At 37.3% G+C, this 15,259-nt stretch overlaps 1 protein-coding gene and 1 long non-coding RNA gene across 4 annotated transcripts in view; one reads left to right on the forward strand and one right to left on the reverse strand.

Annotated features, from left to right (window-relative positions):
- The window catches only part of IGF1 (insulin like growth factor 1), a 73,264-nt gene extending 62,022 nt beyond the window's left edge, over positions 1-11,242 (reverse strand). Inside the window, exon 1 of the mRNA XM_085322582.1 lies at positions 11,045-11,242. The gene's annotated coding sequence lies outside the window, so the exon portion shown is untranslated. The remainder of the gene's footprint in view (positions 1-11,044) is intronic.
- LOC146585631 (uncharacterized) overlaps positions 1-15,259 on the forward strand; it is a 93,803-nt gene that overhangs the window by 35,516 nt on the left and 43,028 nt on the right. For 2 of the 3 annotated variants that reach the window (XR_014897965.1, XR_014897967.1), the window contains one exon: positions 2,304-2,435. This is a non-coding gene — a long non-coding RNA (uncharacterized LOC146585631). Of the gene's footprint in view, positions 1-2,303; positions 2,436-12,186; positions 12,285-12,541; positions 12,795-15,259 lie in introns of those variants that run through there. The other variant, XR_014897966.1, reaches the window with a different exon arrangement.

Here is a 15,259-nt window from a genome sequence, read left to right on the forward strand (position 1 = left end):
ACACAAGTGCCAAAAGACCAGATTTTCAGAAGATGTTAATGATAGGTCCTAGGTCCCTGATTTTGGTATTAACTATATATATCCTTTCAGTTTCAGAAGGCTACATTTTTCTTCTTGTTTTTCTGATGCGCCATGCTGACCATAGTAAAAAATGCAGTCATATTTCATTGTGGCTCTATAAAGGGAGATGCTTTTAGTATGCTTATAGACTGTTCAATACACAATGAATATGAATATTTATTAATTTACTTTGAAGTCTAATTGAATTTTATTTAATTTTGATCAAGTATGATAATGATTTAAAGGCAATGTTTGAATAATAGGCAAGATAGAAAAAAAGTCAAATGAAAAGGAAATAATACCTATGATTTTGTCTCCTCTATCAAAACTGATTGTTGGCTCACTATCTGTACAATTGCAAGTAAATTTACATTTAAGTACTGTTAAGTGTAAAATAGGTAGTGAAATATAGCTCCAAATTAACTWCAGAAATGGGAAACTAATCCTAAATTTAATGAAAAAGTTCTCATAATCRTGTTTCAGAATACAGTGTCTTAAATATGCATTATGTGAACATTTCTGGTTTGGGTAGATTCATGTGTTATAAGAACCAGCTGAAGTTCATGATGTAACCATGTTAACACTTTTTAATAGCTCTTTGAGAACACAACACAATTGTGTTAATGATAATCAGTTAAAGATTATTTGTTCCAGATGTTTCCTAAGGAAAAAGAAAAAAGATTAAAAAAATAAGAATTTATTCTGTGTCCCTGTTTAATATCAGATACTGGGAAAAGTCTTAATGTAAAACTAATCTCTTTCTTCAGATAATGTACTAGTAAACCATAGCTTGAATTGGGTATGTGAATACAATTGTGAAAGAAGCAGAGATGCCTAGAAAAGCATATTCTTTTTTTGGCATGGGCCTTTGGTTCCCAGTGGCCTAAAGTYCCACACCACAAAAATCACTATAATTGGCAAGGCTGGCAACCTCTTCTCTCATTGTCAAACAGATCCTTTACAGTAAATTTGTAGGGACTCTGAAAATGATCTGACACCAGAAGTACCAAAAGGRAAAAAGAAAGCACACCACACACAGATTCAGGAATACTATTAAATGACTGACTTGTGATAAACCCTAAAATTAAATGATCTAGATTAACTGAAAAAAAAATTATTTATTAGTTGTTTAAATTTCAGAATTTCCTCCAAGATAAACTTAACATCATGTGCCTTATCAACAAGATTTTACATTTTACTAGACTTATATTAAGTAGACATGTCCAGACTTGTTCAAAAAGCAAAATAAACATTAATCTTAAAGTCTATAGCGTCAAGAAGGAAAATAACTAAGGCCTTGGAAGGCGGTGAAACATTATGCATATAACTGTGTTGCAGTAGTAACTGGCATACATCTTTTGTCGTCAGAATAAGCTGGAGGAAAATCCTTTTTGGAGTATTTTCTGTCTGCTGCATGAACTAGGAAAAGGTATGATGGCCCAGAAGCTTTCCTACACTAAGACAAGCTCAAGAAATAGTGGAATCTTATTATGACTCCTGAATTCCCRCAGTTATGGAGCTCTATTAAATTGCTCCAGAAGATCCTCCAAGTGCAGATGTCTCAGGGTAAAGCATCTAGGCAAGACTGCAATAAATATTGATTTTCAATCACGTCATTCATGTTCACAAGATGCCCTTGGGATACAGTTTTTTTGCAGTACCTCATGTAAGCAGTACTTGCTCTATTCTTTGCTCTAAACCACAAATACTCTATGGCTCATCATGCTGCTTTTCATAAAGAATTCCTCTGTCTCCCTTCAACATCTTCACTGATCTTTCTGTGGTTGCATGTTTTGACTAGCTGTGACCAACAAGAATGGCAAAGAATGAGAGAGGGAGCAGGAGGCTTAAAGGAAAGAGATGAAGCTACTGCACAAATGGAGAGCAGCATTCTGCTGCCCTCTACACATACGGTTGCTGTATCTTGAGGACCATGTCTCTGTGATGTTTCTAGTCATGTCTCTGTTGCTCTTTTCTGTGCCAAAAACAAGTCTTGGTCACTTGTAATACCATTTGCTGAATTCACGCTCACTGTGTCTCGATGATCCTGGGCATGCACAGTGAGCATCCCTTGGTAGTATCGTATGGTGAGACTACAGGGAATTTAGTTATGYGGAAAGGTTGAGTTTGTCTTTGATTCAGTTAAAGCACAGTGGCAGTGCCTATGACACAGGTGGATTGGCAATGTGGATCCATATCTATATCTATTTGTATTTATCTATATCTATATCTATATCATTCAGGACCATTGAGTTCTTCAAAATGCCTGTGGGGAGAGCAAAACACCTTTCCAATCCAAGTGATTGAAGCTGGGCTGTCACTGATTATTCCAACCCAGTGAAGACCTTGACCTCAGCACATGTTGTTCTTGCAAGGTAAGAGTAATATACCATCTTTATCAATGTATATCAACATATAGTGAGGATTAGACCAAGAGCATAGAATCTTGCTATAAAACAACAAAAATTGGTTTCTTTGTTAAGTGTAAATGTCTTTTCTGCTTTCTTTGTTAGCCTCATAGGGATAGAAGAGGCTTATAAAGTAGTGTTATCCTTGAAGACAGACCTTTTTACTCTATTTTAAAATCGAAAAAAAAAAAAAGCCATAGAAATTTTTTATGGTCATTGCAGTCGGAATCACAGTTATCTTGGATTTGATATTGACTTTTCACAGAAACACTGAGATAAGTTCATGCCCTTGGTGGGCTGCCTTATGAGGATAATTTCTTGTTGTTAATGAATTTTGGCAAGTTGATTAGGAAAAAACAGAAAATTTAAATACAGATTATTTACTGACTAGGTTCTTCAAAGCATTTAAGAAAAAAAAATGTCCCCCAACAGCAGCATGTGTTTGTGAAAGTGCAATGGGAAAAGAGTGAGTGCCACTAGTCCTCTGTGTCCTATAGACTATTGACTTCTCCACTSTACATTCATTAAAAAAATGTCCATTGTCACGATTTCTACGTAATACTGCAAAAAGGATATCCTGTAGTACGAAAGACAATATCAAAAATCAAGAAGAGCCCCTTCTCTATGTCTACTAATGATCCTTTAGGAAACCTTTAGCAGTTACTTTGCTTCCCAGTGTTAAGGATGTTCTGGATGCCCCCTCTATACTCTCTTCTTGGCCTTGCGGATATAATTGCCTGCCTGGACTCCCTAGTGCTGTTGATGTAGAACTGTATTAAACAGATGATTTGACCCAAGAGGATGTCATCTTGATGCTTGGAAGTGGTGCCTGCAACAGGGCTGATCACAAAAGCAGGGCTAACGGGTCTCTTGCTGGAGCACTAACAGGGATTCTGTCCTTTAGTTTTGTATGTGGTGCTGCTAGTTCTCTGAAGAAGAGCTCTTTAGCAGGAGCAGGTTCAGGAGATAGCAGACTCTGGCCCACTGCTGTGTGAAGTCCTGATTGCTGATCATCTCCAGTAGGAGTGTGTAGTTTTCTTACAGATTGCTATCTACGGACAACAGATAGAAAAAGGGATTTGGCTGCCTTGTGGGAAGCCTTGGTAACTGGAGGCATGGTGCTGTGTTTAATCCTGTTATAGTGGGTTGCTCAGTCTGCCCTTACTGCTTACTTCTGCTAAACAGTGATCCTGCCTACCCAGGCTTTCCTTCCGGCTTGGTGGGAAGAGATTTACAGTCATATAGATAGAATAGATGTTCCACTATCATCATCTGCAAAGAGATCCACAAGATTTGAGACCTAGCTGTCTACCTCATGACATTTCTCCTCTCAGGGAAAGATGAAGTCAATGTTTTTTCTTGCTTATCCCTGAGGACATGATCATGTCCTTCTCCCAGCTGTGCAGAGCTGTCTCTTCACAGCATTTCTGAAATATCTTGTCTACAAAGGAGGAATGCCTATATTATGATTTCTGTCTGTTCAGCAGACCTTTTGAAGGGATGTATCTTATTCAGATATATGGGGGTTAAAGAGTGTGATGTGAGACTCTGGTCGGGTAGGGTATGCTCTGTGACTTGGTAAGATATTTTGGAATACTAGGGTGTGCTGACTGGAGTGCAGAGCATCTACACTGCATAAAGAATTCAGAGAATGCTGGAGGAGAGCCCTATTAAAGTTTGTTTCTTGACATTAAAACTGCAGTGCTCTCAGTTCAATATAAAGGACATTCCAAGTGCCAGACAATGTGGGCAGTCAGAGAATTTGGTCTTGAGGGTGCTGCTGAAACTGTAACAAGACAAACCGTAGCTGCAACACAGCAGTTGAGTTGACTTGTTCTGGCCATAGCCCTGGCATGGCTGTTTTAACATGTGCCAAGCTGATTATGGTCTGCAGGAGACTATGTGCCAACTGAGAATTGCTGGAAGGCAGGCCAACATCAAAACAGTTAGAGTTAGAGGATAAACTGTTTGTTGACTTTGTGAGTGACTTCTGGGAAGAGGGCAGCCTCTGACAGCCTCTGATTTTGTGAGAATGGAAGGAAGCAGCATCCTCAGAAATGTCGTTGGAGGTGGTTATAAGAAAAAATAACCCCTGTGCCTCTTTGAGAAGAGAGTTGTGGGAAAGGTAGAGTGAGTTCATGGACTTACTATGGGGAAAGGGAATGAAAAAAAAAATGCTGGTTTTGTTAGAAAATTAGTTAGTTTTCCTTTGTTCACTCCAGTTCCATCCAGAGGATTGGGGCCCTGTATGAGCCAATGAAGTCAGAATGGTTTGGAGTATATTGTGGCTTTTTGGCCACAACTGGATAAGCCAAAAGTGGAAGGTTTTGTTGTCTACCCATTTAGTAAAAATGGGCACATATCTTGCAGATCCCCTGGACTTTATTTTTTCTGCTGGTTATAGGTTGACCAATGTCATGCAGTTGATCATTGCCAATGATCTTGATAGAGACTGAAATTCATAAGTCATAGCTTTATTTCCTAGCTTTGGCTTATGCCTAAGAGACTTACAGGTGAAGCAGGAGCTGTTAAGCAAACTTGTGGCACTTAAATCTGGGCACTTTTTCATGATGAAATATATTTAGTTCATTAAATCAGTCTCTCTCCAAGCATTTTTAGTTCTGCCTTCAATTCCCTGTATCACTACAACCAAAAGGAGTTGTAGTGTCTGCATGTTTTTAAAATAAACAGAAAAATGCTTGATGGTGCTGGACTAGATGTTCCTGATAACATGTTGCCAACAGAAAAGTTCTCATCCTTGAAGAAAGTTTTTCAAGTGGTCATGACACTCTCAATCATATAAGCCTCTCTTCAGAACAGACATTCGGTGCCCTCAAATGACTCTTCAGACTTGGCTCAGAAACAGGCTGACACAAAAGGGGCTAATTAACACACACATTTTCATGTGGAGGAATCTGGTTTCCAAACAGATTTTTACCAGCAATATAGCTGACGAGCTGAATCTGCTACGGCTGTTTCTTCCATCCAATTTGAATGAAAATGGAAACAAGGGGTGGGAGAGGGAGAGACATTTCATTCCAGTGATGATACAGACATGATGAATTCCTTTGAGCTGAACTTCTGTCATGTTAAGTTTCTGCTTAAAAGGAAGACAGCATAAAATATAAAGGGAAGCCATTTAAAGTATAGACAGATGTTAAGTGTGCCATGTACATAACCACAGGAAATCTCTCAGGCGTTCTTTCTGGAGGAAAGGCAGAAAGGGAATGGAAAGGTGGTCTTGCATTATAGCACTGGCCTAGAATTGTAAAGGTCAAATTCAATTTTCCACTTCTGCTATAGATTTTGTATTTTCTAATTCCCCTGTGTTTCACATCATACTAATGATTATAGTAGCACAGCCCTATTCTGCACAGAAATTTTAAGGCTGCTTACCCATCTGCCCAAGCAATTGTGAAAGAATACTGAAACAAAAGTCGTAAATTTAGTAGAATCCAGAGATCAGACACCACCATTCCTCCCTGCTGCTTTAGGAGCAGATATCCTTAATGTGCAGGGACACTAGACTACTATTTACTCAGGTTCTCCTGTTTACTTTTAGACACTCCCTGTTCTACCTGGATTGATTCTGGACTAATTACTATGTTACTGTCATTACAGGAAATTATATATGCCCCTCTTCCCACCATAGCAACTACCAAGTGCTGATAGCTAATTGCTCCAGATTAATCCACTGTATGTGCTCTTGTATCTGGCAGGGTATTGTAGTGGCTGCTAGTAAGGGGTTCTGAAGATAAGAACAGATTTTCACATGTTTTAGTGCAACACAGAGAGTCCATTGTAACATTATGCCCTTTGGATTAACATTAAAGAAATGACTTTTTGTCAGTTTATCAAAGGAAAATTAAAGTTCCTTAGACATCAGTAATATCGAATCTGAGCCTTTAATCAAACTGACAAGAAAAGATAGAGAATTTGAACTAAAGAATGTGTTTATAGCCTTAATATTGGGTGGCTGGTATTTAACTCTGTGTAACCTACTGATTTTTACAGAGAGGAGTTTTATCTCAGTGAAGATATATACTTCTCTATCATTTCAGTTTAAAGTATTCCAATAAAATCACCCCATGTGYGGGGCTGGATTTTTTTTTCTCTCTCATTCCAAAGACTAGAGAATAATTATCTAGAAATGGTGCATTCAGAAAACAATTTATTTTGCATCCAGCAAAACAGGGAACTTTAAGAGAACTTTGCTGGGAAAGTGGAGGGGAAGGCTTGATTCTCATTGACACTACCTGGATAGTCTTTATTGGAATGCGGAACTGCATTTGCAGTATTGCCCAAATAATATGTACTATAAACTGTAATAAATGGGAATTGCCCCAACTCCCATTAAAAACTAGGAAATCTTTAATGAGCACAAATGTTAAGCGTGGAGCTTTCACTTAAGAATGTAAGGGAAGGCTCTGTGGAAATTATGTGAAAACAAAAGGCGACCTAGTTAGTGAAAGAATTACAATACTGTTGTTTGGAATTATAGGGTTTTCCGTATCTGACAATTAGAAAATGAGAAAGMAACCTATAGTTCTAGAAAGTATGTGTCCTGGACAAACAGCTGGAAGTAATTGTAAGATCATAGCTAAGCTATTAACAGTGTAGGTATTACTTTCAGTTTGGAGCTGAAGGGACAGTAGACAGTTAAAAAGATACTCTGGGGAAAAGGAATATGAAAGAGCTGTAAATATAAGAAGATAAAGGRCCATCTAAAAAACAGTAATAAGAGTAAGCAGAGAATGTACAAGGAATACAAATACATATGTTCAAAATACAAGCACGTTTTTAGAGGCAGAAATTCTCAAATACCTTGAGAAGTGTTCAAAGTCAAGCTGAATCAGATGTTTCAAAAATACTAAATCAAATGCTTATCTAACTTTTCTCCTCTACTCTTCCTCTAAGGGGCATGTTGCACTTCTTTTCTCTCTTGCTATCTCATTTTCTGTTTTCTCTTTGTCTTCATTTTTCAGGATACCAAGTATTTTTTCTTATTTGTAATTCACCTGTGTTACATGTTCTTCTCTTCTGTGTTTTTATTATTGCGTGCTTCCATAGATTGTCTGCCTTCTTTAGCATAAATTCTCCTTCTCACTGCTTTCTGCCTGTTTACCACCTGCAATGATCTTGAGCATCTGAGATAGAAAACTTTAGGTGGAAGATGGTAAATAGAGAGGCAGTTTACTGTTTCAAGAACTTTTTCTTGGAGATGCTTTTGTTCTAATTAAACAATTAGAAATGTCTAGTCATTGGATGCCATAGCTGGTAACTTGTGTCAGCAAAAGTATTCAGAGTTACTATTAAAATGCTGAAAGGCTAATGGAGGATAGATTTGTGTGGTATGACAACTGAAGAAGTGATGCCTGAAATTCTGGGAGATAAAGGGGAAATACTGAGATGTGGCATCAGTGATGTAATTAGTCTAGGAAGAATAACAGCGAGGACTGTATTTGTATGTGGCCTTAAAACAATATAATTTTTCTTCAATGTCTTGCTGAAGTATTAATCAAGGCTAACCTAAAAGAAAAATACCCATCTAACAAATGAACAACAATACCTCACATAATAGTTTAGGTATTCACTGGAAGTATAACTTCCGCATTTTAAACAGATATAGTAGTCTCTTTTAATTTCTTATGGTYTTCACTCAACAAAATATTGTTATAATCAGCAGAGAGCGGTCATTAAATAGATGAGAGAACTGGAATTGCTTTTCTTTAAGCTTATATCCATCTTTTGCTTTTCAATTCTGGAATGATGTTAGACGTAGAAAGACTAGAAAGAGATTTACCAGCTTTGCTGATACAAAAGGAGTCATTCTTCTATGTGACCCCTTAAAAATGTAAGCTAGGCTGGCCAGCCCTTGGCCCTGGAGGAATTGTGAGATGAAAGTGGGTCTCTCATTCAGCTCCAAAAAAAATAATAACGCAAGAAGGCCACTACTCCTCCATGCAAGAAAATGGATAACAAGGATGAAAAAGGCTAAGGCTTGTCACCAAGAACTCAGCTGAAACAGCTGATGCAAGCAGATCTGCAGCTCCCTTGTTTTGTTATAACTTGACTAAACTACAGTTAAACCTTAGTTGATTTTGGATTTACAGACATTCTGAAGTGTGAAGGATCCTTCACASTGAAGTATCTGAAGTTTAACAATATCCTATACTGTTAAATTTGTTGATTTTTTTTCCTTTCTTAAATTAATTGCCTGTTCAAATTGTGCACCATGTTTTTGCCTTTGGGAACCAATGGTTAAAACTCTGGAATTTTGATTTATAATTTCAACAACACTAGAAAGCAACAGATGTAGGTTTGAATATTTTTCGCATAAGTTCTCATGGAAAGCACCATACAAATACTCAAAAAGGTTTTGACAATAAATCTTGAAGGCTGTTGAAAGAAAATGTTGAGCCACAGGGAAAAAAAAAAGAATGTTTAGTTTGTTGTGCTGGTGTGTACAGAGCATGTACTCTGTTTGGGAGGTGTCAAGTTTAGCATGCTATCTAACCACAGCCTTTTATAGTGGCTGAGGTCTAAACTTGACCCAAGTGCATGTTTAGCCAGATGTCATTTGCGAGTACAGGAATTTGGACTGACTTTCAGATAAACCACAAACCTGGATGAATGAATGTTGTTCCAGATGCATTATCTTATAATCCTAAAGAAAATAAGATTTCAGATGAAAGGACTATAGAACTTTCCCTTGTATGAGCTTTAAAAGCTAAGGCTAATCCTGAAACCATTGAAAAGATTTAACCTACCACTGTGTGAAATTTTAGACAAACAGAATTTAAGAGCTTTAATACTTTTAGAATCCCCTCAAATTAGTAAAGAAGTATTCAGAATTAATTGAACTGGTTCGGTGATCTTGAAATATATGAAATTTCTCTCTTTAAAACACTTTACATGTTTGTTAGCTTATGTTTTACTAGCGTCATCTTGATAATATACAGAATCTGCTGCATTATGGGGAACTCTTTACATACAGTGATACTGTATGTAAAGTGATCATAGTGATACTGTAGTTCAATAAGACCTCAACATTAACTTATATTAAATGTCTGGAAGAAAAGGAATTGGGGAACACAGAGTGAATGTCTTTAGAAGCGGTGTTTGGTCACCAGTGAATAAATAAACAGTGTATATGAATCATAGAAACTATATATAGGTATTCTTTGTAAGATGAGTATATTTATATTGCATAAATGTTGGCTTTTCTGTACTCTAGAAGTCAGTTTAGGTTACTAGTTAGTTACTCACTTCTAGCTAATTAGAGATCTTGAGTGACACCTAGCCACCCTCCTTCCCCCATAATATCCCAGAAGATGCAAAAATAGATCAGCAGTGAAAACCTTATATTTTTTTCACAGCTAAGGTCCAGTATTGCTGTTGCTACCCTATTGTCCTCAATTCTGGGTCAGGTTATGATCTGTTAATGTRTTATCATGTGTCTGCTGAGCTGTGGCAAATGTGAATTGTTGTTCTTAGCTTGTAGGATGGCAAGGATGTGTCTCAGTTAAAGCTGTCTTCCTTGTGGACTAAGTTAACTCACAGTACTTTCCATTTGCTTCTAAGAGTGAACAGGCAGGCAGTGAAGATCACTTGATCCATGATAATTTGTTGGGCAACTTGATAATGTGTCAGAGTCGTTACTGAAAGGTATCGTAAATAATCTGAAAAACKTTATACCTGATAGAATTTATAAAGCAAGTTAATTTCTGTGCAAATACAGTAATTCATAAAAATAGATACTTCCAGGTACTTCTTGTTAATGGTGAGGCATTTTAATGGATTACTAGAATCACTGAATTAAAATAAGAAAGAGGATATAGTGCCTAAAAGAGTAACTGAAAGAGAATGTCCTTACTACTTTATTGAGTAGTAGGGCTACTGCAAGAAACTAACAGCACAGAGTGACTTCCTGAGAGAAAGAGTATTTATAATTTCCTATCACTTATTCTTTCAATGCTTGATTTTCCATATAGGAAGTTTTTGCATATGAAGTTTTTTCATATTTCATAATGGAAAATAAAAAAGAGTCATACTTGCCCTTATAGACAGACTGGGAACAACTAACCTGGAGCRGTAGGATTCTCTACCATTAGCAATATTAAAATAAAGATCAGACATATTTTTTAGAAGATTTGTTTATTTGAGCAGGAAATAATCTGGCAATTCTGTGCCCTGTGTTCTGGAATAGCTTGACGTATATGGCATAAAGATATATTCTGGCTATGTAATTAATGGAAATAAGATATGCATAAGAATATTGTATTCTATTGATAAAAAAAAGTATCTTTTTGAAGAGAGTTATAGCAGAAAAGTAGTTTTCATGGCTATAGCTCCTTCAATAAAGGATCTCATAGCTTTTTAYAAATTGTAATTAATAAAATTTATATTTGTACTGTTTAACCTTACCATATCTAATCCTCATTCAGACCTTTTCAAACATCTCTAATTATTATCTTCAATTTACAGACAGGTAAATAGAAGCTGTTAATAAAAATTATTGAATTGCACAGTAAAAAAAACAGAACAAAAAAAGAAACAAAAATTCTGAAACTCACCTTTTTGTTCTGTATCCCTTATTAAATTACTTAGCTATATAGTGATGTCTGATGCCCATTGTTTAACTGAAGAACAACAATTCTTGTGAGACTTACTTCCCTAGAAAAATTGGAAAATTTTCCCTTTTTCTCCCTCCTCCTGTCAAAACAATAAAAAAAGAAAAGAAAAGAAAAAGRCTACCATAGAACTGCTCTTCTGTGATCYRGATTTACTYARAATAATTCTGTCTAGCTGGTATGGAGGTTGGCACTGTGGCTGACACACCTATGTAGGAGAATAAAGAAAATTTTGTTGCTGACAGTGAAATGCGCCATATCATTTGGAGGGGCTATTATGGAACTGCRTGAGCCATACCATGTATAATGTTTAATGTCATTACCATAAAAGGTATGAAATCTCTCCTCCCAAGCTCAGAGGACAGACTGGGACTTGCAATGACTCTGTCTGTGCCCTGATAGAGCAATTCATTATGTTGACATAGAGCTGTGTCTTAGCCAGACATTCCTTGACATCTCTACCTCTGCACACCACCACACTAACTGAGGAAAGTATTGTGTATCACTGTTGTTTTCCCCAATGTCACCAGAGTGATTAATGGTTTTTAAATTCAAGTTGTGGAAGCAGCCAGAGAATGAACAGATACATAGGTATGGGAAACAGTGACATGGTATACATATGCAGGAGCTAGACATCAGCTATGCTGAAAATATCACTGTTAATGTCTTAGAAAAATATTTGGCTGTGCTCACAGTATATAGATCTGTGAGATGCATGTATTAGCCAAACAATGAAGGATTTGCCAGCCTCTTCTAGGTGTCAGTACAGGTTTATGTCAAAGAAGAATGATACTCCTTTGGTTTGGGAATTTAACACCTTGTTATAGATATTTTAGGGTGTATGAGAGAACTGGCTTATTCATGCCAAATAGCAATCTGCAATAATGGCCAGCATTGCTATAATGAGGATCACAGACCAGAGTACAGCTACTCCTTCCAACTATACTATTTCTGGATGAAAAAGTGGAAGTTTGCTAACATGATGTTCAATAATTTGCTTAGCCGTCTTAACATTTAACCTGTAGCAGCCAAACTGGCTTTATCACTTGTTGACCACTTACATACTTAATCTTTTCCTACTGCAGACTTTTTAAAATAAATGACACATCTTTAGTGGGTGAACTTCATTCAGCCTTTGCTTCATGACTGGGACTCTGGTGCTACTCTCATCTTCTTGAGAAGAGTAAGAACAATAATTCATTACTATCACCGCTGAGAAAGGCCAGTAAAAGAATCTCCTTAAGTAGATTTAAATTCTTTATACTGGAAATGTAAACCAAGCTTGGTTTTTGATGTAAGTGTATCAAATACCTACAGGAATGCTTTGATAGAGTTTTCTGAATATGTTATATTCTCTCTGAGGAAATTATCATCTAAGTGCTGATAGCTAGCCTATCTCATTGCAAGGCTAATCTCAATATCTTTGAAATGTCGTGGCAGTCAGAGGAGTTTACTGAGGGCTGAAGAAAGCATGTGTCACACCTATCTTCAAGAAGAGCAAGAAGGAGGATCCAGCGAACTACACACTGATCAGCTTCACCTTGATTCCTGAGAAGGTGATATACCAAATCCTCCTGGAAACAATTCCAAATATGATAAGGACAAGAAGGTGACTGGGAGTCATCAACATGGATTTACGAAGGAGAACCCCCGCTTGACCTATAGGCTAGCCTTCTATAATGAAATGAATACCTTGGTGAGTAAACAGAGAATAGCTGATACAGTTTATCTTGATTTTAGCAAGTCTTTCAATACTGTCTCCCATAACATCCTCATAGACAACTGATGAAGTATGGACTAGTAAAATAGTCCATTTCACTGGGTGAACTGCTGAGCYTGAAGAGCAAAAGCTCAAAATCCAGCTGGAGGCCAGTAACTATTGGTTTATTCCAGGGGTTGATACCAATGCCAATACTATTCAACATCTTCACTAATGCCATGGATGATGGGACACAATGCACCTTCAGCCGGTTTCCAGCTGGCTGGAAAGCAGCACTGCAGAAAGGGCTCTGAGGGTCCTGTCAGACAACAAGATGACGATGAGCCAGGAATGGGCCCTTGCAGCCAGAAGGCCAACAGCATGCTAGGTGTTACGAGGCAGAGTGCTGCCAGCAGATCATGGAAAGTGATCCTTACCTTCTCCTCAACCCTAGGGAAACCACATGTGGAGTGCTCTGTGTCCAGTCTTGGCTGCAGGGCACATGAGAGACATAGCCCTACTGGAGCAAAGTCCACAAAGGTGGTTAAGGGATTGGAGCAGGTGAGATAAGAGGAGAGTCTGTTTGGCCTTAGGAAGAGAAGGCTTGGGGGATTTAATCACTGTGTATAACCACCTGATGGGAGGGAGTAAAGAAGAGAGATCCAGACTCTGCTCAGTGGTGTYGTGTGAAAGGGCAAGAGGCAATGGGCACAAACTGAAACAGGAAATTCCACTGAAACATAAGAATAAACTTTTTTATGGTGAGGGTGATCAAACACTGAAACAGGTTGTCCAGAGAGGTTGTGGAGTCTTTCTCCTTTGGGGACATTCACAACCCAACAGGACATGGCCGTGAGCAACCTGCTGTACTTAACCCTGGTTAGAGCAGGGGTGYTGCAGTCGACAATATCCTTTCCAGTTGTAATTTTTCTGTGATTCTGTGTAATCACTTTCAAGAAATAGAGATTTCGCACATAATCCAAAGTTAGTTTTACATCTGCATAACATGTCATGGTTTGCATAGCTGAGAAAAACAGAAAATATTATTGATAAGGAAAAATATTGTTTTGTGAACCACAGTGCATGAGAATTTAGACTCAACCTTTTTCCTRTACTTGAGGTTATGAGGAATCAGTGAAGATACAGGTAGAAGTGATGTGTGATTATGGTAGCTGATTGGAAGAAGCCTATGTTTTTTTCTCTTCTGGCCAATGAGAAGGTTTTGGCAGTTATCTTGACATTGAATTGTTTATGAGACTCAATATATGGGATCTATGAAGAAAAGGTCTGAAACCATTGAACATTCTTCAGTCCTCTTGAATTGTGATGCTGCCCGTGGTCCTATAGGCAGAACAGACCACATATATTGATTAACTGATAAATGAGATGGTAAATATGATCTTTTAATAGATAAGGCTTCTTCTAAATAAATGCTTCCCATCCCCCCATGATATACTTGAAAAGGTATTTCAAATACATAGGAGAGCTACATTTCTAGTTCTCAGTATTGACTTGTTGAGGAGAAAATATTCATCTCTTTTATGGATACAAATAGCTGGGAAAAGCATACTGTTATTACTAACTTGGCTCAAGTCACAATCATGATGTTCAAAACTAGACAGTACTTCTACAAATATGTTGCTTTTTTTACTGTCTGAAGTTTTATATGTTTTAACTTTCATCAGTAAATGTGTCAGTCATGCAAAAGACTCATCCAGAAGTCTTAGTTGGCACACACTCCATTATACCAAATAATACTAAATAATGAAGAAGAATGGAGACTGATTATTAATGCAAAATGACTTGAAAAAGCGAATGAATAGAATGACAAAAATAGATTAAATAATTGAGAGTCCCAGAAAGGATGTTAAAATATATGTCTTACATAAATCAAAAATGAAGTGTGTATGACACAAAATGAGTCATCCTGTGAATAAGGGGAAGATGAATTCAAATGTTGTTTGCCAGTAGTAATAGTTGGTACCACTGTGGTTCTGTCAATCTGCTAAATAATAATAATGGACCTAGTACAGGAAGTCAGTAGAAGTTTTGCTTTGCTAAGGAATGTAGCATAAAGCACCAGAAAAGCAATGAATTAAAATAAGAAATATCTATTGTATATTCTAATCCTGCCTCTAGCAAAATAAATGTCAAAGTGTTTAGTAGCAATAGGGAAGAACCTCCTCTCCTCCAAAACAAATCAATTCTTTTGTAAGCAGAAAAGTAGAATGTGAGGTAACTGCAAATACCCTGTGATATGTCAATTTTACTCACCAAATATTTAAAGCTTTCACATACTTTTTTCAGTAATGTCCATCAGTGAAGGACAAGGCAGGAATGGTAGAGGCAGAGACTGGAAAGACAGAGGGGAAATAAACTTGGCAAAAAAAAGTCTTGAAGAGCAGGAAGGTCAGAGCAGGGGAGAAAACTTGGAGGAGACAGATGTGCTTGGGAATAAA

This window comes from Rhea americana, unplaced genomic scaffold, assembly GCF_003343005.1.
Source record: "Rhea americana isolate MKP2758 unplaced genomic scaffold, rheAme1 scaffold_79, whole genome shotgun sequence".
Taxonomy (NCBI): domain Eukaryota; kingdom Metazoa; phylum Chordata; class Aves; order Rheiformes; family Rheidae; genus Rhea; species Rhea americana.